This window comes from Anomaloglossus baeobatrachus, chromosome 7 (assembly GCF_048569485.1).
Source record: "Anomaloglossus baeobatrachus isolate aAnoBae1 chromosome 7, aAnoBae1.hap1, whole genome shotgun sequence".
Lineage (NCBI taxonomy): Eukaryota > Metazoa > Chordata > Amphibia > Anura > Aromobatidae > Anomaloglossus > Anomaloglossus baeobatrachus.
In genome coordinates this window covers 264,036,839-264,060,787 of record NC_134359.1, presented here as the reverse complement: position 1 = coordinate 264,060,787, position 23,949 = coordinate 264,036,839, and the positions used below count along the sequence as shown (strand labels likewise).

The 23,949-nt window shown below is 51.2% G+C and overlaps 1 protein-coding gene across 2 annotated transcripts in view; it reads right to left on the bottom strand.

Moving 5' to 3' along the window:
* ELFN1 (extracellular leucine rich repeat and fibronectin type III domain containing 1) overlaps nucleotides 1-23,949 on the bottom strand; it is a 764,272-nt gene that overhangs the window by 516,881 nt on the left and 223,442 nt on the right. For both annotated transcript variants that reach the window (XM_075318104.1, XM_075318103.1), the window contains exon 3: nucleotides 23,205-23,261. The gene's annotated coding sequence lies outside the window, so the exon portion shown is untranslated. The remainder of the gene's footprint in view (nucleotides 1-23,204; nucleotides 23,262-23,949) is intronic.

The window sequence follows — 23,949 nt, the reverse complement described above, 5'->3', positions numbered from 1 at the left end:
AACCTCAATGACCTTAGGGCCGTCCTTCAAGAAGAGTGGGATGCCATGCCTCCACAGACAGTAACCCACTTGTGAACAGCAGGAGATGTCGTCAAGCTGGAACTGATGGTCAAGGCCAGATGACAAGTTATTGAGACAGACATTTTTGGGGGGTATACTCACCACTGTTGGCTTTTGTTTCCATAAATTGTTTGAGATGAAGAAATCACCATTGCTGCTTCTACTTAACTGCCCTAATTTCATGATGAAATATCACTGTAGCGTGAACTTTTTACGTTTTACAGAAAATTTACCCAAAAGCCAAATATCCCAAACTTTTTGTGAGTAGTGTATTTTTTGCTCATAGTAACGGTGTATGACATGGCCAAAATACATTGCATTTTTTCCACTTTCATATCAGAAATTATAAAATGTTGCGCACAAAAAAAAATTGCTTGCATCTCCCACAGGAACAAATCCACTGAGGTGAACGACAAAGCATCAGAAGTGTCAACGTGACCTATCTTCTGTGCCATCAAGCAGAAACAGTAAGTGATGAATTTTAGTCTTTGCTCGTCGTGACATCTATTTTGTCAAGTTTATCAGGCTTACAGTATATCCTGGGACAAAATTTGGGCTGTAGTGTTAAAGCAGGAAAACATGACTTTTCTCTCACCAAGACATTCCTTTGCTCTTTCCTTTTGGGAAGTTAATGATAACACCTCAACAGATCCAATGAGAAGTGTGAAAGTATCAACCACATAGTCCCGGCTATCCTCGAAATTAGCTCAGCAACAGTTATTTTTCCTTACTCTAACATAAACATGCAAGCTCTTCTTGGCTCAGCTTACGTGTTTATTTTAATAGAAAGAAGCTGCCAGAAGTACACCAATTATACCGTGTACCAGTGTGACCGAAGCTTAAAGGAGAGTTCCCGGACTTTGCCATGAGTGGCAAGAAGAACAAACAAATCAATTTTGGAGCAAATCAAGCCAGTCATGCCACTCGAAGCAAGGATCAGCAAGTTACGACTTGCCTACGTTGGACACATCATGCAAAGAGAGCAAACACTGGAGAAAGACAATGTGTCGCCCTGGGCAAGCCAGGGGACACAGGTCACACACCACCACACCCTACATCCCAGGTAGAAACATCTAAGCTAACCAAAAATCCTTGTTGCCTTCCTCCAGAGGCTGATGATTCACACCAGGGGGTGGGCCAGGCAGTTGGCTCCGCCCACCGAGGAGATCACAGCTCTGAAGGCGGGAGAAACCAGGCAGTCAGCTCAGGGAAGAGCTTGAGTGAGGAGTAGATAAGCTAAGTGAAAGTGAAGGAAAGAAAAGGAGTAAAGGAGGAAAGCAAGAGTGGTGACAGAACAGAAGGAGTGTGCAAAGCCTGAAGAGTCCAGCTAAGTGCAGGGCAGGTCAGCAAGGTCAGCAACGGCGGTGACTGTCTGAAGGGGGACCGTTTGGAAGTTCCTGGAAGGACCCCGTAGGCTGTGTGCCCGGTGGTCTGGAGCAGTGTTCCGAAGGACAGTCAGCACCAGGGCAGGGGCCTCTCGGACCCCGGCAAGGCTTGGAGTCACCACAATTTGCCGAATCCGTCAGTGAAGGGGACGTAGATCCCCCAACAACCAAGTCCCGATTGAAGGCAACAGCCCAGCCAGTGTAAAAGAGACACCGCCACCGCCAAGGCACCAGTTTCTTAGGGCCAGCGCCTGCGGGCAAAGAGTAGAGCTCCCCCGGTCCAGCTTGAAGCCGGGGAGCGGGTTACCGGTGGGGACCCATCGCAACCAACAAGTACACCAAGGTGCTAGGAAAAGGGACATCACCGTCATCTACCGGGAGAGCAAGTGCAGCCGTCTGTGGGACCGTCTTACCAGCCGTCTGGTTTACCGTAAAAACTGTGTCAACGTCTCAGGCTGAGTGAGTACCACAGTGCCGCAAGGCACAGCGCTGCCCCCGCGTCCCTGCGCCCACCAGGCCCTGCACCTCCCAAGCCATCACCGGGCCCCGGGATCACCAACCCCTACCCACGGAGGGGAAACACAACACCTGGCTGCTCCGCATCACCATCCCCGGGATCCCCGTATTGAGCAGCGGTGGTGAAATCACCACAACCGTGGGTGGCGTCACGGACTATAAACAATCCCCACACCCAACAAACCCCTTTCACTCACGGGCGAGGAGTGCCGCTCGAGAAACCCCCGGGATCCGGCCTACAGCTCGAGCCACCACTGAGCAGCGGCCGCCGGACCCGAGCAGAAGGGGTGAGCGTAGTGTGCTGACACCCTCCTCCCCGCCCGCGATAACTTGGCGTCACGAACAGGATCTTACCGCTCTGCCGTTTGGTAGAGGTGCGCCTTGTTACCGCCGGAGGTGTCCGGCAGAAAAATTTCAGAAGCCGCCATCTTTGGCGCGAAAAGTTCCCGCTCGAGCGTCTTCTCGAGCAGTAGAGGCGCGAAGGCCAAAACCCCGCCCCGAGAGAGGAGGGGCCGAAAAGAGCTAAGGGGGACGCGATGGCGGCTGGCCGCATGTAGCTGCAGCTATAAAAGCAGGGACGCCAGGACTCTGCAAACATACCGTTCCTGGAAGCAAAAGAAGAAGCCATCATGTGGATGCCGTCCCGCGACACCGTAGCCCCCGCGCCTGGAACCGCGGCGTGGGTGGAAATCCGAACCGTGCAGCTCTACCAAAGGCTGCAGGTCAGGATGCAGCTCCTCATGGAGGAGTGGGAGGCCGACATGGCGGACGTTGTAGCCACCGTGCGGAGACGCGAGGAGGAGGCGGAGAAAGGGAGGGTGAGTGACCCACGTCCCGATGCCCTTGAAGGGCCGGTCATCGCGGCTGTGGGGCCCGGTCCAAGCCCTCTCCCCCCGTTGCCTCCCTCGCCACCCGTCCCGGAGGCCGTGACCCCGCCACTAGGCCTGCTACCACCGCAACCGGTAGCAGTACCCAGCGTCCCCGCCCAAGCGGGCCGACCTGTAGCCGGAGCCTGCGGCACACCGGAGGTGTTACCGTGGAAGACGCCGAAAGTGGAACCGGAGGCATCCCATGAAAAACCCCCCGAGCCGGAGCCGATGACCCGCTCCGAGCCGAAGGCCCAGCAGCGGAAAGCCCCTATGCCCATCCCCCACACCTCGGCTGAGGTAGCACCGGGTTGTTGTTGCAAGGCAGCGCCCAAGGCCAAGACACCGCGGGACATGCCGCCCAGATTCCTGACAGTGGGCAACGTCCAGGATGTCCCGCGGGGCCCGACCCGTGCGCCGGCGCTGGCGGCAGCGCCGTATTGGGATAGGGAGCCGGTACCGCTGGGCCTGGAGATTGCCGAGAGGGAGCGGAAGAAGGCCGAACTGGTGGCCAGAGCGATCCGGGAGAAAGAGAACCTCCGGCAAGCAACATCCCGTGTCCGAGGACCGTTGCATGAGGGGCAGGTGAGGCGGTTTGATGTCCGCCGGGGCTACGGGTTCATCTACGAGCCGGGCCTGGAGGCCGAAGTGTTTGTAGCCCGGCGGGATGTGAATGCCCACCTGCCTGAGGAGCATCCCGGCCGCAATCTGATGCCGGGTGACATCGTGCAGTACACTCGGTTCTTTGGGGAGCGGGGGTGGTTTGCGCTGGACGCTAAATTGAGGGGCAGCCCAGAGGCCCGAGCGAGCGCCGCGCCCCCTCCCTTGGAAGGAGCACTGGAACCTGAAAGTCCGGAGTAGGGCAGTGGATGCCCGTAGCACCGTCCCCGTTGGGACCACCACTTTGTTTGTTGTTTGAAAAGTTTTGAAAAATGATAAGAAAAGATGATTACCGAAGTTTCACCTGATTCACCGTGTGATTTGCAACCGGCTGGAGCCGGCACCGTTGTCCCAGTGGGGACCGTTTAAAAGTTTTGTTTTGCATGGGAACTATCCATGGACAAGCCCGTGAACTTGCAGGGCAACCACAAACGTTAAGTGGCTTGTAAATATGTTGTTTGCCGTTACCGTTTCCGCAATGCCGCCTCCAGAGAGGCAGGTTGGAGGGAGGGCCCTCAGCAGAGCAGGCTGGGGCCCAGCCACCAAAGGAACCGGTGGCTACCCTCTGGAGGGAAGGACAGATCCCGCTCGGGTACCGTGTGCTGGACTGTGGGTCACGGGGTGCTGCCTGGGCTTTAGGGGCAGCATCAGGGCCAGGTTACTTGGGTGGGAGAGAGCGGAAACCGTAACCGTAAACCGTTTGAAACGTTTAAGAAATGTGCCTCCCGTCTTGGGAAGAGTTATTGAAAATGTACATATGTTATTTTACCATGTTATCTTTTACAGAAAAATAAAACCGGTGTTGGACGGCAGCCCGCGGACGGTCTGCATTTTGCTAAGGGGGAATGTGTTGCCCTGGGCAAGCCAGGGGACACAGGTCACACACCACCACACCCTACATCCCAGGTAGAAACATCTAAGCTAACCAAAAATCCTTGTTGCCTTCCTCCAAAAGCTGATGATTCACACCAGGGGGTGGGCCAGGCGGTTGGCTCCGCCCACCGAGGAGATCACAGCTCTGGAGGCGGGAGAAACCAGGCAGTCAGCTCAGGGAAGAGCTTGAGTGAGGAGTAGATAAGCTAAGTGAAAGTGAAGGAAAGAAAAGGAGTAAAGGAGGAAAGCAAGAGTGGTGACAGAACAGAAGGAGTGTGCAAAGCCTGAAGAGTCCAGCTAAGTGCAGGGCAGGTCAGCAAGGTCAGCAACGGCGGTGACTGTCTGAAGGGGGACCGTTTGGAAGTTCCTGGAAGGACCCCGTTGGCTGTGTGCCCGGTGGTCTGGAGCAGTGTTCCGAAGGACAGTCAGCACCAGGGCAGGGGCCTCTCGGACCCCGGCAAGGCTTGGAGTCGCCACAATTTGCCGAATCCGTCAGTGAAGGGGACGTAGATCCCCCAACAACCAAGTCCCGATTGAAGGCAACAGCCCAGCCAGTGTAAAAGAGACACCGCCACCGCCAAGGCACCAGTTTCTTAGGGCCAGCGCCTGCGGGCAAAGAGTAGAGCTCCCCCGGTCCAGCTTGAAGCCGGGGAGCGGGTTACCGGTGGGGACCTATCGCAACCAACAAGTACACCAAGGTGCTAGGAAAAGGGACATCACCGTCATCTACCGGGAGAGCAAGTGCAGCCATCCGTGGGACCGTCTTACCAGCCGTCTGGTTTACCGTAAAAACTGTGTCAACGTCTCAGGCTGAGTGAGTACCACAGTGCCGCAAGGCACAGCGCTGCCCCCGCGTCCCTGCGCCCACCAGGCCCTGCACCTCCCAAGCCATCACCGGGCCCCGGGATCACCAACCCCTACCCACGGAGGGGAAACACAACACCTGGCTGCTCCGCATCACCATCCCCGGGATCCCCGTATTGAGCAGCGGTGGTGAAATCACCACAACCGTGGGTGGCGTCACGGACTATAAACAATCCCCACACCCAACAAACCCCTTTCACTCACGGGCGAGGAGTGCCGCTCGAGAAACCCCCGGGATCCGGCCTACAGCTCGAGCAACCACTGAGCAGCGGCCGCCGGACCCGAGCAGAAGGGGTGAGCGTAGTGTGCTGACACCCTCCTCCCCGCCCGCGACAACATCATGGTCGGAAAAATAGAAGGAACAAGGCGAAGAGGAAGACCAGCAATCTGAAGGCTTGATAATATCAAGAAAATGGTGGATAAAACCCTGGGGGACCTATCTAGGCAGAGAAGACCCTGGTGGACCTATTTAGGCCGAGAAGACCCTAGTGAACCTATCTAGGCAAAGAAGACCCTGATGGACCTATCTTGGACCAACAAAACCCTGGTGGACCTATCTAGGCCAAGAAGACCCTGGTGCACCTATCTAGGCCGAGAAGACCCTGGTGGACCTATCTAGGCCGAAAAGACCCTGGTGGACCTATCTAGGCCGAAAAGACCCTGGTGGACCTATCTAGGCCGAAAAGACCCTGGTGGACCTATCTAGGCCGAAAAGACCCTGGTGGACCTATCTAGGCCGAAAAGACCCTGGTGGACCTATCTAGGCCGAAAAGACCCTGGTGGACCTATCTAGACCGAAAAGACCCTGGTGGAGCTATCTAGGCCGAAAAGACCCTGGTGGACCTATGCAGGCTGAAAAGACCCTGGTGGACCTATCTAGGCCGAGAATACCCTGGTGGACCTATCTAGGCCGAGAAGAACCTGATGAATCTATCTAGACCGAGAAGACCCTGGTGTACCTATCTAGGCTAAGAAGACCCCGGTGGACCTATCTAGGCCAAGAAGACCATAGTAGAACTATCTAGGCCGAGAAGACCATGAGAAAACCCTGGTGGACCTACCTAGGCTGAAAGACCCTGGTGGACCTACCTAGGCTGAAAGACCCTGGTGGATCTATCTAGACCTAAAGACCCTGGTGGACCTACCTAGGCTGAAAGACCCCGGTGGACCTATCTAGGCTGATAAGACCCTGTTGGACCTATGTAGGCTGCACAAGATCAATCTTCCTACAGAGTGTTCATCTACCAAGTCACCATGGCTCAAGATCAAGCAAAAGACTGTAAAATAATAATAAAATTGACAACTATGTTCCGTAGACTGCTGTATCTTGAATACTCCTTTAGCATAGGGACAGTACGCTTAGTGACCAGCCCCCGTCGGTACAGATTGAGAACCTTTTCTGCAGCTTTAGCCATTTAGACTGTAGACAATGAGAAGTGCATTGTTATACTCTATTACTGTATAATAGATTTCTGATCTCACTCATTTTTCCTTATTACTCTTTTGAAACATTCACCAAAGCACAAAAAAAACAAAAAGAGACGAGGGACGCTAATGAACTTCCATCTCTGGCGCGTTTCATCACGGCTTTCAATGTCCCTCATTTTTCCAAAGTCGACAAAATGAGTATGGATCCTATTTAGGCAGCAATAATGATGTGTAATTGTCTGTGAAACCATTTGAAACCTCTGGATATAAAGAGGCGGGTGCAAAGTGCCTGAAATCCAAACACAAAGTCGGAGACAATGGAACGCATCTGCTGTTCATCTTTACATAGCAAAACGCCAACAACTTAACAACAGGTGTGAACCAACCTACAGAACGGCTCTATTCATAGGAAGGACCAACAATGCGCGGAATCTCTGTATGAACTTCACTCTTTGCCACGGTTTATTGTTCCATTGTGTTGCCTTTTTAAAGGCTCGCGTTCTAGAAGGATGACATAGTTTTTTATTCCATTCTCGCCCTTGTTTACCATGAAAATAAGCATATATCAACCCTTGTCTGTTTACCATTGACATGGAGATCTATAGTTATGTTCGGATTTTTGATCTTTGATCTTTGATCAACAGTGTTTTGTTTTTTTCAACTGTATCATCATTTTAGATTTTTTTTTTTCAAGGGGTTAACAAGTTTAGAAAACCCTTTTACAAAATTTCAAGTTAGTAAATGGGTTATCTGTTATGGATCAGGGTGAAGAGCAGATACAAAAAGTATAGGGTGCTTTACAAGCTGCGATATCGCTAACGATATATCGTCAGGGTCACGTCATTAGTGACGCACATCCGGCGTTGTTAGTGACACCGCAGCGTGTGACAGCTAGGAGCGACGATCAACGAGCGCAAAAACGTGAAAAATCGTTGCTCGTTGACACGTCGCTTCTTTTCAAAATATCGTTGCTGCTGCTGGTACGATGTTGTTCGTCGTTCCTGCGGCAGCACACATCGCTGTGTGTGACACCGCAGGAACGACGAACATTTCCTTACCTGCGTCCACCGGCAATGAGGAAGGAAGGAGGTGGGCAAGATGTTCCGGACACTCATCTCCGCCTCTCCTCTGCTACTGGACGTTTGCCGAGTGACGTCGTTGTGACGCCACATGAACCGCCCTCTTAGAAAGGAGGCGGATCGCCGGCCAGAGCAACGTCGCAGGGAAGGTAAGTCCATATGATGGGTGTAAGCGATGTTGTACACCACAGGCAGCGATTTGCCCGTGACACACAACCGAAAGGGGCCGGTACGCTCTCTAGCGATATTGGTACTGATATCACAGCTTGTAAAGTACCCTTATCACTGACTTTGAAGAACCTATCCTATCCTGCCAATCAATTCAGATAGGCACACTTCACACACCATTACTGTCAAGGGGTATAAAATGACTGCAAGGGGTTCCTAGACTGGCCTTCAAACTACAGACCCTGCGTTGTCTCTTAACTCTGAGGTAGGCTTGATGGTAGCAAGGTCTGAGTCTCCAGTGTGACCCTGGCTTCTGTGCAAGCCCTGATCTCACACCCCCTCTCCTCCTCCCTTGAGGTGAGCCGGAAAACACGTTAACAAAACCCCACGAAAACGACATGGACAAGGGAGAACCAAAACTCGTACATTCTGTACTCAGACACGAAGGAGAGACTATACGTGTACAGAGGGAATAATGGAAAAAAGGACAGAAGTAAATGCACAACAGGGGAACCTCCACACCACTCAATATAGCAACTACAGATCACCAAGAACTGGAGCACCACAAAGACCGGAATCGCTGGAGCTAGGCTGAAGCTATTATTGGCTCAGAGAAACAGACTCCCATCCCTTAAATAGGAAGGAGACGGTTGTGGGTGGTAATCAGCAACCTGAGCTCACAGGAGCTGTACACCAATCCACAGTAATCACCTCCTGCAGGACTTTTGAGAAATGGAAATGAATCAGCCGACAGCCAACTCTGACTGAGCAACTAGGAGGCATCAGGTTGCATGTCAGACTCTACAATGTGAACGCCGTCATGTCACCCCGCAAGTGTGGAGCCAAACACTGCATTACAATTACTTGGACTGCAGAAATATGGCTTTGTAAAGCAAATCTTAGAAGACAGACTCACAATCGCCTTGATATTTGATAAATGGATTACTTTGCTACTTTGCTCTTATTACCCCCTCTACATAATCCAGTAAGCTTACCAATAAATGAAGATGAATTTGGCTAAATTTGTCCTCCAGTGTACAGGGGAGTAGCTATAGGGGGTGAAGAAGAGCAGAGGTAGCAAAAGTTGTGCTGAGGTAGGAGACGTGGTGCAGAGGTAACAGAGGTAGTGCAAAGGTAAGAGAAGTGGTGCAGATTTTGCAGAAGTGGTGCAAAGATAAAAGAAGTGGTGCAAATATTAAAGAAGTGGTGCAGACTGCAGAGGTAAGAGAAGTGCAGATTTTACAGAAGTGGTGTAGACATAAGAGGAGTGGTGCACATATTAAAGAAGTGGTGCAGGCTGCAGAGGTAAGAAAAGTGGTGTAGATATGACAGATGTGGTGTAGAGGTAAAAGATGAGGTGTATAAATAACAGATGTGGTGTAGAAGTGACAGAAATGGTGTAGATTTGACAGATGTGGTGCAGAGGTAAGAAGTGGTGTAGCTATAACAGATGTAGTGCAGAGATAACATAAGTGGTGTAGAAGTCGGAAGTGGTGCAAAGATAAAATAAGTAATACAGAGGTCAGAAAAGTGGTGCGGGTATTACAGAAGTGGTGCAGAGGTAACATAATTGCTGTAGGGGTAACAGATGTGGAGCAGAGGTAACAAAAGTGGTGCATAGGTAACAGAATGGTACAGAGGTTACAAAAATGGTGTAAAGGTAACAGAAGTGTTGAAGAGGTAACAGAAGTGGTACAGAGGTATAAGAAGTGATGCAGAGGTAACATAATTGGTGTAGAGGTAACAGAAGAGGTGTAGAGGTAACAGAAGTGGTGCAGAGGTAACAAAAGTGGTGTAGATGTAATAGATGTGTTGCAAAGATACCATAAGTTGTGTAGAGGTAATAGATGTGATGTAGAGGTAACAGAAGTGGTGCAGAGGTAACATAATTGTCGCAGAGGTAACATAAGTGGTGTACAGGTAACAAGAAGTGGTGCAGAGGTAACAAGAAGTGGTGCAGAGGTAACATAAGTGGTGCAGAGGTAACAAGAAGTGGTGCAGAGGTAACATAAGTGGTGCAGAGGTAACAGAAGTGGTGCAGAGGTAACATAAGTGGTGCAGAGGTAACAGAAGTGGTGCAGAGGTAACATAATTGTCGCAGAGGTAACATAAGTGGTGTACAGGTAACAGAAGTGGTGCAGAGGTAACAGAAGTGGTGTACAGGTAACAAGAAGTGGTGCAGAGGTAACAAGAAGTGGTGCAGAGGTAACAAGAAGTGGTGCAGAGGTAACATAAGTGGTGCAGAGGTAAAAAAAGTGATGAGGAGGATCCTGGTGCCTGAGAGCACCCAAAAATCCATTTGCCCTATAAATGACACCACTATTATACAGTAGTGAGCACATGCTAGGTGGATTTGTAATTTCCGGCCACCTGCTGTGAGCACTGGCACCGAGAAAAGCTAATCGGTGAGGGTTCCAGGTGTCGGACCCCGGCCAATCAGACATTGATGACCTGTCCTAAAGATAGGCCATCAATGTAAAAGTAGTAGATGCAGACTGTCAATCAGTAGTGGCAGTTGCCAATCAGTGGTGGGTGCGGGGTTACACAGATATGGACTAGCTTGCATGTGAGACCTAGTCCTCTAATGATAATCTCCTGTTGATAAAACACTGATTGTATTGAAACTATAAGGCCTAAGACACATGGCATGAAAATCGGAGCAAGTGGAATGTGATAAAACATTGCATTCCACTCGGACCAATATTACACTATGTGCCCGCTCCCTTCAGCGATCATTTTCTCAGCCCTAATCGGACCAAGAAAATAGTCGCAGCATGCTGCGGGTGCAATGCGAGACTCTTTCTCTTGCACCCATTCAAGTCTATGGGGCGAGAGAAACATCACACTACACTCGCAGTACACCGGTGTACCGCGAGTGCAGGGCGAGAATGGCAATAGCCGGCTACGGAGGAGAGCGGGAGATAAATCCCTCCTTCCCCTCCTCAGAGCCAGCCCGTCCCCCGCAGCTGTGGTCCGATCGTATGATCGGACCTCAATCACAATGACACTCGCATGACACTCGGCTCCCACTGTGCTGCCAGCATGAGCCGAGCGTCATGTGAGGACCGCAGTAGTACCCGTGTAGCCCCGGCCTAACACACAGTCTAATAAGTAACACATTCCTAGAATCAGGGTCTAAACTCCTACATTAGACTGCTCATATAGCAAAAACCAGCTGACAGATTCTCTTTAATGAGAATCAGACATTGATGACCTATCCTAAGGATATATGGCATTTAACATAAGCCGACTGGAATAAAATAAAAAAATAAAAAAAGCAGGCTTCCTCATTTTTTGGTTGAAGATCGTCAGGTTGATGGATATCAATGAGTGCAATAGAATTCAATCAATTATGTTGGTCTTATTTGACGTCATATAACCACAGCTCCGAAATCCCCTCTCTGCCTCTTTCACACATGAGCCATTTAATGTGCTTTACTATATTTTACCTAAACACCCCACATCTTCATTTTCGCCATTTCGGATACCTCTTTAATATTTTTATAGCGCGCGCTCTTCTTCACGCCCATTCCCAGCAATCTCCGCAGCTCGGTATTTGATCCTTCTATGCGAAAGAGCTGTGTGAAACCACTGGAACACTCGGGAAGAGGTTTAAAATATTAGAAAGCACGTCTCTACCTCTAAGCCGATCTATAGAATCCATTATAAAGCCAGCGCTGGCTGTTACTCTCAGCATTTTACAGATGAAAAAAATAAAATCTGTGTGTGAACTGTTTATACGGACTGTAACGCAGACTCCATGTTGCAGGAGTTCTGCAGAAGTTCAGTTCCAGAGATGGCTATTTGGTTAGTGCTTAGGTTACTGTCTATGTCCGTGTGTGTAAGGCGAAGCCGCCAAAAGACCAGTGGACATAGCGGAAACATAATTGTGGACAACGGTTCCTTTGGGATATAAAGACCACGGGCTGCAATGTTTTTTTAACCTAAATGTCCTTTGTAATGTGCAACCACAATCCATTAGTGGCATACATCATGGAGAGGTAACGTCTGTGCTACTGACCGCAATGAATGAATCTTCCAACCAACACGTTGTGGTCAATCGAAGCCAACCAGTGGGCAATGTACTCAGGACTATCTCAAAAAGTAGCCTGTAGTGTTGAGCGGGCACTACCATGCTCGGGTGCTCTGTACTCGTAACTAGTGATGAGCGGGCACTACCATGCTCGGGTGCTCTGTACTCGTAACTAGTGATGAGCGGGCACTACCATGCTCGGGTGCTCAGTACTCGTAACTAGTGATGAGCGGGCACTACCATGCTCGGGTGCTCAGTACTCGTAACTAGTGATGAGCGGGCACTACCATGCTCAGGTGCTCTGTACTCGTAACTAGTGATGAGCGGGCACTACCATGCTCAGGTACTCTGTACTCGTAACTAGTGAAGAGCAGGCACTACCATGCTCAGGTACTCGTAACTAGTGATGAGCAGGCACTACCATGCTCGGGTGCTCAGTACTCGTAACTAGTGATGAGCGGGCACTACCATGCTCAGGTACTCTGTACTCGTAACTAGTGATGAGCGGGCACTACCATGCTCAGGTGCTCAGTACTCGTAACTCGTGATAAGCGGACACTACCATGCTTGGGTGCTCAGTACTCGTAACTAGTGATGAGCGGGCACTACCATGCTCGGGTGCTCAGTACTCGTAACTAGTGATGAAAAGGCACTACCATGCTCAGGTGCTCAGTACTCGTAACTAGTGATGAGCGGGCACTACCATGCTCGGGTGCTCAGTACTCGTAACTAGTGATGAGCGGGCACTACCATGCTCAGGTGCTCAGTATTCGTAACTAGTGATGAGCAGGCACTACCATGCTCGGGAGCTCAGTACTCGTAACTAGTGATGAGTGGGCACTACCATGCTCGGGTGCTCAGTACTCGTAACTAGTGATGAGCGGGCACTACCATGCTCAGGTGCTCAGTATTCGTAACTAGTGATGAGCAGGCACTACCATGCTCGGGAGCTCAGTACTCGTAACTAGTGATGAGTGGGCACTACCATGCTCAGGTGCTCGGTACTCGTAACTAGTGATGAGCAGGCACTACCATGCTCGGGAGCTCAGTACTCGTAACTAGTGATGAGTGGGCACTACCATGCTCGGGTGCTCGGTACTCGTAACTAGTGATGAGCGGGCACTACCATACTCGGGTGCTCAATACTTGTATCTAGTGATGAGCGAGCACTACTATGTTCGGGTGCTCAGTACTCGTAACTAGTGATAAGCGAGCATTATCATACTCGGGTGCTCGGTACTCGTAATAAGGAATGAGCACTACCATGCTCGGGTGCTCAGTACTCGTAAAGACAGAGCAGTTGGATTCTCAGATGGGCACAGCATGAGTACCCAAGTATATGGAAGCCAATGAGTAGAATTTCCGGAAAAATGCTCGAGTCTCCCATTGACTTACATCATACTCAGGTATACAAGTCTCGCCCATTTGAGCATCCAAATGTTCGTTACGAGTACCAAGCACCCGGGCATGGCAGTGCTCGCTCATCAGCACAAGTCTCTTTTTGAGATAATCCTGAATATAGTACAAATTGGTTGGCTTCGATTGACCACAACAAGTTAGCTGGAAGAGTCTAAGGGCGGCTTTGCATGTTGCGACATTGCACGTGCGATGTCGATGGGGTCAAATCGAAAGTGACGCACATCCGGCGTCGCAGTCGATATCGCAACGTGTAAATCCTTTTTGATACGATGAACGAGCGCAAAAGCATCGTTATCGTATCATCGCTGCAGCCTCCGACATTTCCATAATGCCGGTGCAGCGACAGGTGCGATGTTGTTCCTCGCTCCTGCGGCAGCACACATCGCTGTGTGTGAAGCCGCAGGAGCGAGGAATATCACCTTACCTGCCTCCCGGCTGCAATGAGAAGGACGGAGGTGGGCGGGATGTTTACATCCTGCTCATCTCCGCCCCTCCACTTCAATTGGCCGCCTGCCGTGTGACGTCGCTGTGACGCCGCACGACCCGCCCCCTTAGGAAGGAGGCGGGTCGCCGGCCAGAGGGACGTAGCACGGCAGGTATGTGCGTGTGAAACTGCCATAGCGATAAAAATCGCTACAGCAGCTTTCACTAAATATTGCACGTGCGACGGGGGCGGGACTATCGCTGCAGCATCGGTAACACATTGTTACCGATGTCGCAGCGTGCAAAGCCCGCCTAACTGCTCATTACGAGTACCAAGCACCCGAGCATGGTAGTGCCGGCTTATCACTAGTTACGAGTACTGAGCACCCGAGCATGGTAGTGCCCACTCATCACTAGTTACGAGTACTGAGTACCTGAGCATGGTAGTGCCCGCTCATCACTAGTTACGAGTACCAAGCACCGAAGCATGGTAGTGCCGGCTTATCACTAGTTACGAGTACCAAGCACCCGAGCATGGTAGTGCCTGCTCATCACTAGTTACGAGTACCAAGCACCCGAGCATGGTAGTGCCGGTGTGACGCCCTGGGCAAGCCAGGGGTCACAGGTCATCACACCACCACACCCTACATCCCAGTTAGGAACACCAAAGCTACTAAAATCCTTGTTGCCTTCCTCCAGGGGCTGATGTTCACACCAGGGGGTGGGCCAGGCAGTTGGCTCCGCCCACCGAGGAGTTCACATCCCTGGAGGCGGGAGAAACCAGGCAGTGAAGTTAGGGACGGAAAGGAGTAAACAGCTAAGTGAAAGTGAAGTAGTAGTGGAGCAAAGAAGAAAAAGAGTAAAAGTGAGCATAGAAAGCCCTGAAGTTGGTCCGGCTAAGTGCAGGACAGTGTCAGCAAGGTCAGCAACAGCGGTGATTGTCTGGAGGGGGACTGCTCGGAGGTTGCTGGAAGGACCGCGGACGGGTAGTGGCCCGGCGGTCTGGAGCAGTATACGAAGGACAGTCAGCACCAGGGCAGGGGCCTCTCGGACCCCGGCAAGGCTAGGAGTCGCCATAATTTGCCAAATTCGTCAGTGAAGGGGACGTGTGTCTCCAAACAACCAAGTCCCGAAAGAAGGCAAAAGTCCAACCATTAAGGAGGAACACCGCCACTGCCAGGGCACCAGTTCCTTGGGGCCAGCGTCTGCAGGCAAAGTAGGGCTCCTCCGGCCCATATCCAAGCCGGGGAGCGGGTTACCGGTGGGAACCCATCGCTACCAACAAAGAAACACTAGGTGCAGGTCAAAGGGACATCACCGTTACCTACTGGGAGAGCAAGTGAAGCCGTCCGTGGGAACCGTCTTTCCAGCCGTGTGGTTTACCGAAAAACTGTGTCAACGTCTCAGGCTGAGTGAGTACCACTGTGCCGCAAGGCACCGCACTGCCCCCGCGTCCCTGCGCCCACCAAGCCCTGCATCTCCCATCCCATCACTGGGCCCCGGGATCATCAACCCCTACCCACGGAGGGGCAACACAACAACTGGCTGCTCCATACCACTCTTCCCGGGATCCCCATACAGAGCAGCGGTGGTGCCAATAAATCACCACAACCGTGGGTGGCGTCACGGACAATAAACCATCCCCACACCCAACAACCCCCTTTCACTCACGGGCGAGGAGCGCCGCTAGAGTCCCCGGGATCCGGCTCATCGCTCGAGCCACCGAGCAGCAGCAGGCCGCAGCAGCCGCGGCAGCCGGACCCGAGCAGCGGTGGGAGAGCGCGGCGTCCCCTCCTCCGCCCGCGACAACTTGGCGTCACGAACAGGATCTTACCGCTCTGTCGTTGGGTAGAGGTGCGCCTTGTGACCGCCGGAGGTATCCGGCTGAAAATTTCCAGAAGTCGCCATCTTTGGCGCGAAAAGTTCCCGCTCGAGCGTCTTCTCGAGTAGCAGAGGCGCGAAGGCCAAAACTCCGTCCCAATAAAGGAGGGGCCGAAAAGAAGCTAAGGGGGACGCGATGGCGGCTGGATGTATGTAGCGCGCGGCTGTATGAGCCAAGACGCTGGGACCCCGTGATTTGTCGAGCCTTACAACGAGATGTGTGTTCCGCCCAGCTACGCGGAGGCTACTGAGCTGGTGCCCGGAACAGCAGCATGGCTGAGGGCCCGAACGGCAGCGATCTGCCGACATTACCGGAGCCAGATCTGCAGGCTGATGGAGCAGTGGACCGCGGAGGTGGAGAATATAGCTGCGGTTGCACGAGTATATGGAATGGAGACCATGATGGAGGAGCTGGTGAGTGACCCACGCCCCTGTGTCCCCGAGGGACCGGCCGCTGCGGCTGAGGGACCCGGTCTGCCTCTGGCTCCCACGCAACCTCCATCCTCCTTACCCGTACACTGTACTGCGCCTGGCCCATCGGGCGTATACCCCTCCATGACTGTGGCCACGAGAGTAGCCAGCCTAGAGGCTACGGCAGCTGGTAGCCACCCGCCTGGTGCAGAGGCCGACGATAGCGATTCCGGGCCTGACACCGAGCTCATGTCAGAAGAGGATGGGCCCGCCTCCGTTGAAAGTCCGGAGTAGGGCAGCGGAGCACCGTTGTCCAGTCCCCGTTGGGACCACCACTGAGTTATGTGAGTTTAAGTTTAAGAAGTTTACAGATGATTAAAATGGAAAATGATTACCGTGTACTTCACCTGATTAACAGTGATTGAACCGGCCGGAGCCGGCACCGTTGTCCCCGTGGGGACCGTTTAAAAAGTTTGCATGGGAACTATCCATGGACAAGCCCGTGAACTTGCAGGGCAACCACAAACGTTAAGTGGCTTGTAAATAAGTTGTTTTACCGTACCGTTTTCCGCAGTTGCCGCCTCCGGAGAGGCAGGTTGGAGGGAGGGCCCTCAGCAGAGCAGGCTGGGGCCCAGCCACCAAAGGAACCGGTGGCTACCCTCTGGAGGGGAAGGACAGATCCCGCTCGGGTAACTTGTGCTGGACTTGGGTCAAGGGGTGCTGCCTGGGCTTTATGGGCAGCATCAGGGCCAGGTTGCTTGGGTGGGAGAGAGCGGAAACCGTACCCGTAAAACTGTTTAGTAACGTTTACGAAATGTGCCTCCCGTTGTGGGATGATGTTATAATAAATATGTTACCGTTTACTTTTATACATTTACAGAAAATAAAACCGGTGTTGGACGGGCAGCCCGCGGACGGTCTGCATTTTGCTAAGGGGGAATGTGATGCCCTGGGCAAGCCAGGGGTCACAGGTCATCACACCACCACACCCTACATCCCAGTTAGGAACACCAAAGCTACTAAAATCCTTGTTGCCTTCCTCCAGGGGCTGATGTTCACACCAGGGGGTGGGCCAGGTGGTGGGCTCCGCCCAGCGAGGAGTTCACAGCCCTGGAGGCGGGAAGAACCAGGCAGTGAAGCTAGGGACGGAAAGGAGTAAACAGCTAAGTGAAAGTGAAGTAGTAGTGGAGCAAAGAAGAAAAAGAGTAAAAGTGAGCGTAGAAAGCCCTGAAGTTGGTCCGGCTAAGTGCAGGACAGTGTCAGCAAGGTCAGCAACAGCGGTGATTGTCTGGAGGGGGACTGCTCGGAGGTTGCTGGAAGGACCGCGGACGGGTAGTGGCCCGGCTGTCTGGAGCAGTATACGAAGGACAGTCAGCACCAGGGCAGGGGCCTCTCGGACCCCGGCAAGGCTAGGAGTCGCCATAATTTGCCAAATCCGTCAGTGAAGGGGACGTCTGTCTCCAAACAACCAAGTCCCGAAAGAAGGCAAAAGTCCAACCATTAAGGAGGAACACCGCCACCGCCAGGGCACCAGTTCCTCGGGGCCAGCGTCTGCGGGCAAAGTAGGGCTCCTCCGGCCCATATCCAAGCCGGGGAGCGGGTTACCGGTGGGAACCCATCGCTACCAACAAAGAAACACTAGGTGCAGGTCAAAGGGACATCACCGTTACCTACTGGGAGAGCAAGTGCAGTCGTCCGTGGGAACCGTCTTTCCAGCCATGTGGTTTACCGAAAAACTGTGTCAACGTCTCAGGCTGAGTGAGTACCACTGTGCCGCAAGGCACCGCGCTGCCCCTGCGTCCCTGCGCCCACCAAGCCCTGCATCTCCCATCCCATCACTGGGCCCCGGGATCATCAACCCCTACCCACGGAGGGGCAACACAACAACTGGCTGCTCCATACCACTCTTCCCGGGATCCCCATACAGAGCAGCGGTGGTGCCAATAAATCACCACAACCGTGGGTGGCGTCACGGACAATAAACCATCCCCACACCCAACAACCCCCTTTCACTCACGGGCGAGGAGCGCCGCTAGAGTCCAGGGGATCCGGCTCATCGCTCGAGCCACCGAGCAGCAGCAGGCCGCAGCAGCCGCGGCAGCCGGACCCGAGCAGCGGTGGGAGAGCGCGGCGTCCCCTCCTCCGCCCGCGACACCGGCTTATCACTAGTTACGAGTACTGAGCACCCGAGCATGGTAGTGCCCACTCATCACTAGTTACGAGTACTGAGCACCTGAGCATGGTAGTGCCGGCTCATCACTAGTTCCGAGTACTGAGCACCTGAGCATGGTAGTGCCCACTCATCACTAGTTATGAGTACCGAGCACTCAAGCATGGTAGTGCTCGCTCATCACTAGTTACGAGTACCGAGCACCTGAGCATGGTAGTGCCCGCTCATCACTAGTTACGAGTACAGAGCACCTGAGCATGGTAGTGCCCACTCATCACTAGTTATGAGTACAGAGCACCTGAGCATGGTAGTGCCCGCTCATCACTATTTACGAGTACAGAGCACCTGAGCATGGTAGTGCCCGCTCATCACTAGTTACGAGTACTGAGCACCCGAGCTTGGTAGTGCCTGCTCATTGCTAGTTATGAGTACCGAGCACTCGAGCATGGTAGTGCTCGCTCATCACTAGTTACGAGTACTGATCACCTGAGCATGGTAGTGCCCACTCATCACTAGTTACGAGTACAGAGCACCTGAGCATGGTAATGCCCACTCATCACTAGTTATGAGTACAGAGCACCCGAGCATGGTAGTGCCCGCTCATCACTAGTTACGAGTACAGAGCACCTGAGCATGGTAGTGCCCACTCATCACTAGTTACGAGTACTGAGCACCTGAGCATGGTAGTGCCCACTCATCACTAGTTACAAGTACAGAGCACCTGAGCATGGTAGTGCCCACTCATCACTAGTTACGAGTACAGAGCACCTGAGCATGGTAATGCCCACTCATCACTAGTTACGAGTACAGCGCACCTGAGCATGGTAGTGCCCGCTCATCACTAGTTACGAGTACTGAGCACCTGAGCATGGTAGTGCCCGCTCATCACTAGTTACGAGTACTGAGCACCCGAGTATGGTAGTGCCCGCTCATCACTAGTTACGAGTACTGAGCACCCGAACATGGTAGTGCCCGCTCATCACTAGTTACGAGTACTGAGCACCCGAACATGGTAGTGTCCGCTCATCACTAGTTACGAGTACTGAGCACCCGAGCATGGTAGTGCCCGCTCATCACTAGTTACCAGTACCGAGCACCTGAGCATGATAGTGCTCGCTCATCACTTTAATCTTATACTCTTTGCTACAAGGAATTATGGGATTAGGGGCAGAACATGCTATTCTATGGCAATTATTGTTGTATGTTGTCTATGTACACAAGGAGATATTGACGTTTTACCCCTTTCATACAGGTTACATTTTGTCTATATCAATAATAAGGTTCTTCATCTGACTGAGTATTCTTGAAGCTCCAGGTATTTCACTACTAAGCGCCTTAATAAGTGGTTTTCTGTGATGTCTGATGATGCAGTGGAAGTACGGGCAGATGGAGGCTGGAGATCTGCGGCTGGGTCTCCCGGGACCCGTCTACGAGGGAGATGTATGAAATATTAAACACTGGCTTTTCATTACATCACAGGAATCATTTCTCAGAAAAATATATACACACACAGGAATGGTGAAAATAAACCTGCAGACAGCCCGGTAACACGGCCTTGTGTGAAGCCCGGGAACACTGGAAAGGTGACGCAATCTCCGGCCGCCGTCTTAGGCCTGTTTCTTCATAAGTGGGAATAATAGATGGGTGCAAAAGTCACAGGGAAATAGAAAGGAAAATGTCAACGGTAATACTGTGTGAACTCCGTCCAAAAGAATCCATTACAATACCGACTGATGGTGGCCAGAGGTTGTGGGCAGCGACTACTGGAAAAGCCGCGATCCTCAATTGTCTCTGACATCAAAAACATTTCACCAGGAGATTGTAAGAACGACATCTGCAGGAGCCACGTGGATATGTGCATTATTGACACTGCTGAGAACAGCATGGCTGCTCTCCTCGAAACACAGCACCGCACCGGTCTGCAGGTTGTATTGGGTACTACAGCTCAGCTTCATTCACTTAAGGTTGAGCTGTAATACCACTTGTGTACCGAGTAAAATGGAAGTCAAGTATTTTTCTGGAAACTCTTCTAGATTTCCCCATTGACTTCCATTATACTCAGTACATGAGTCGCACCCATCTTAGGGTCCAACTGCTCGTTATGGGCACTGAGCCGTTGAGCATGGTAGTGCCCACTCATCACTAGTTACGAGTACAGAGCATCCAAGCATGGTAGTGCCCACTTATTACTAGTTACCAGTACCGAGCACTGAGAGTGGTAGTGTTCACTCATCGCTAGTTACCAGTACCGAGCACTCCAGCATGGCAGTGCCCGCTCATCACTAGTTACGAGTACCGAGCACCCGAGCATGGTAATGCCCACTGATCACTAGTTACAAGTACTGAACACCCGAGCATGGTAGTGCCCGCTCATCACTAGTTACGAGTACTGAGCTCCCGAGCATGGTAGTGCCCGCTCATCACTAGTTAGGAGTATTGAGCACCCGAGCATGGTAGTGCCCGCTCATCACTAGTTAGGAGTATTGAGCACCCGAGTATGGTAGTGCCCGCTCATCACTAGTTAAGAGTACTGAGCATGGTAGTGCCCGCTCATCACTAGTTACGAATACCGAGCACCTGAGCATGGTAGTGCCCCCTCATCACTAGTTAGGAGTACCGAGCACCCGAGCATGGTAGTGCCCGCTCATCACTAGTTACGTGTACTGAACACCCGAGCATGGTAGTGCTCGCTCATCACTAGTTATGAGTACTGAGCACTGGAGCATGGTAGTGCCCGCTCATCACTAGTTACGAGTACTGAGCACCCGGGCATGGTAGTGCCCGCTCATCACTAGTTATGAGTACTGAGCATGGTAGTGCCCGCTCATCACTAGTTACGAATACCGAGCACCTGAGCATGGTAGTGCCCCCTCATCACTAGTTAGGAGTACCGAGCACCCGAGCATGGTAGTGCCCGCTCATCACTAGTTACGTGTACTGAACACCCGAGCATGGTAGTGCTCGCTCATCACTAGTTATGAGTACTGAGCACTGGAGCATGGTAGTGCCCGCTCATCACTAGTTACGAGTACTGAGCACCCGAGCATGGTAGTGCCCGCTCATCACTAGTTACGAGTACTGAGCACCCGAGCATGGTAGTGCCCGCTCATCACTAGTTATGAGTACTGAGCACTGGAGCATGGTAGTGCCCACTCATCACTAGTTACGAGTACAGAGCACCCGAGCATGGTAGTGCTCGCTCATCACTAGTTACAAGTACTGAGCACCCGAGCATGGTAGTGTCCACTCATCACTAGTTACGAGTACAGAGCACCCGAGCATGGTAGTGCTCGCTCATCACTAGTTACGAGTACAGAGCACCCGAGCATGGTAGTGCCCGCTCATCACTAGTTATGAGTACTGAGCACCTGAGCATGGTAGTGCCCGCTCATCACTAGTTACGAGTACAGAGCACTTGAGCATGGTAGTGCCCGCTCATCACTAGTTACGAGTACAGAGCACCTGAGCATGGTAGTGCCCGCTCATCACTAGTTACGAGTACAGAGCACCCGAGCATGGTAGTGCCCGCTCATCACTAGTTACGAGTACAGAGCACCCGAGCATGGTAGTGCTCGCTCATCACTAGTTACGAGTACAGAGCACCCGAGCATGGTAGTGCCCGCTCATCACTAGTTATGAGTACTGAGCACCCGAGCATGGTAGTGTCCACTCATCACTAGTTACGAGTACTGAGCACCCGAGCATTGTAGTGCCCGCTCATCACTAGTTACCAGTACTGAGCACCCGAGCATTGTAGTGCCCGCTCATCACTAGTTATGAGTACTGAGCACCCGAGCATGGTAGTGCCCGCTCATCACTAGTTACGAGTACTGAGCACCTGAGCATCGTAGTGCTCGCTCATCACTAGTTATGAGTACTGAGCACCCGAGCATGGTAGTGTCCACTCATCACTAGTTACGAGTTCTGAGCACCTGAGCATGGTAATGCTCCTATGAGTACATATAATAATGCCATATAATACCGCCAACTAACATCTAAATAATAGTACTATACCTACAAAATATCACCAGCTACACCTATGACTCCATGTAATACTGCCGTACACATCTCTTTCAAAACCGCAATACAACTGCCCTCAAGATAATATCAAAAGATCCTCCTATAACGGCTTTACATAATACCGCAATAAGGTGCACACATGACAATTATAGTATTATCTTGCTGTTGGTTGCGTTTCTCCTCATCTATGTTTTGCCATTGAAATATTACATTGTTATGATCAGTAACTAATTACTACGGCGGTCCAGAATCTGGAAGAAACTTGCTCCATGATGATGCTTTATTTAGCGGTATTTTTTTGTTTATTTAAATATATGTATTTGGGCTAAAGAAAACTTTTTCCAAAGAAACAAAAAGTCTTTAAAAGAGCCAAATGGTGCAAAATTCTTACTGAAACCAGAGTGCATAAATTACCGTAAATTAAGCTGAAATAAATGCATTAAAAAAGTCCCAAATTGTGTACAACCTCTATAAGAACACAGCAGGCAATAATACAGTGCACAGATGCAATACCAGACCCGTCCACTGCACAAGGGTGGCGCTATTTGTGAATGAACGCAGCAATGTTTTGTTGTTTTTTTGTAATTCTCATACCACTTTTTTTTAACATCAAGAAATGCTCTGCAAAATAACACAGCGAGATCTTAGCACCAATGATTCCAACCTGGTAAATATTTTATTAAATACAAACCTGTACACTAGTGCACGTTTCGAAATGCTCGAGCTAAACATTGAGGGCATTAAAAATGTATTCTGTTAGCCATGTGCAGGTGCATTGTATCGAAAGACTCGTCTACTGCATAAAAGGTCTAGATTTCATGTCCGCACCACAGGAGGACAGAGTTTATAAGTAAGAAATCCTAAAAATGTTAGCCCAAATTCTATTTCATATCAAGCAACTAACTCCGGTACTTTCAAAAATGTTGTTTTTTTGCACTTTATTTTTACCTTTTTAGACGTCTTCTTATTCTTTACTGGTTGGCTCTCCAAATCCCTTGACATTCTCTGTAAAAAAAGAACAATATATATATAAATACAGAAGAAATACTTGTCTATTCAGTCAATATAAAGATGGTATTGAGGTTATAGTGGGTCTACATTAGAAGCTGTAAAAATCTGAATTATTATCCCCACTTCTAACCCCCCATTGCAAATTAGGTTTGTTAGCAAAATTTACAAACTTTCTGCTGTTTAAAATAAACAAATCAAACAATAACAATTTAGGATTTTAAATATAACAAATGTCACACTGTCCGACAATCTGGCACTGAGTTCACCTGAGGTCACAGCTGGCGGCTCACACAGAGGGTACTCTGAGAACCACCAGAAATAACCTCAGGTGAATGCAGTGCCGGATTATTGGATTGCACTGCTCTCGTGACACGCAGTCAGACAATCCAGCATTGAGTTCACCTGAGGTCACAGCTGGAGGCTGATACAGAAGGGTACTGTGTGAACCGCCAGAAATGACCTCAGGTAAATGCAGTGCCGGACTATTGGATTGCACTACCTCCATGACATGCAGTCAGACAGATCAGCATTGAGTTCACCTGAGGTCACAGATGGCGGCTCACACAGAGGGTACTGTGAGAACCGCCAGAAATAACCTCAGGTGAATGCAGTGCCGGACTATTGGATTGCACTGCCCCCGTGACATGCAGTCAGACAGTTCAGCATTGAGTTCATCTGAGGT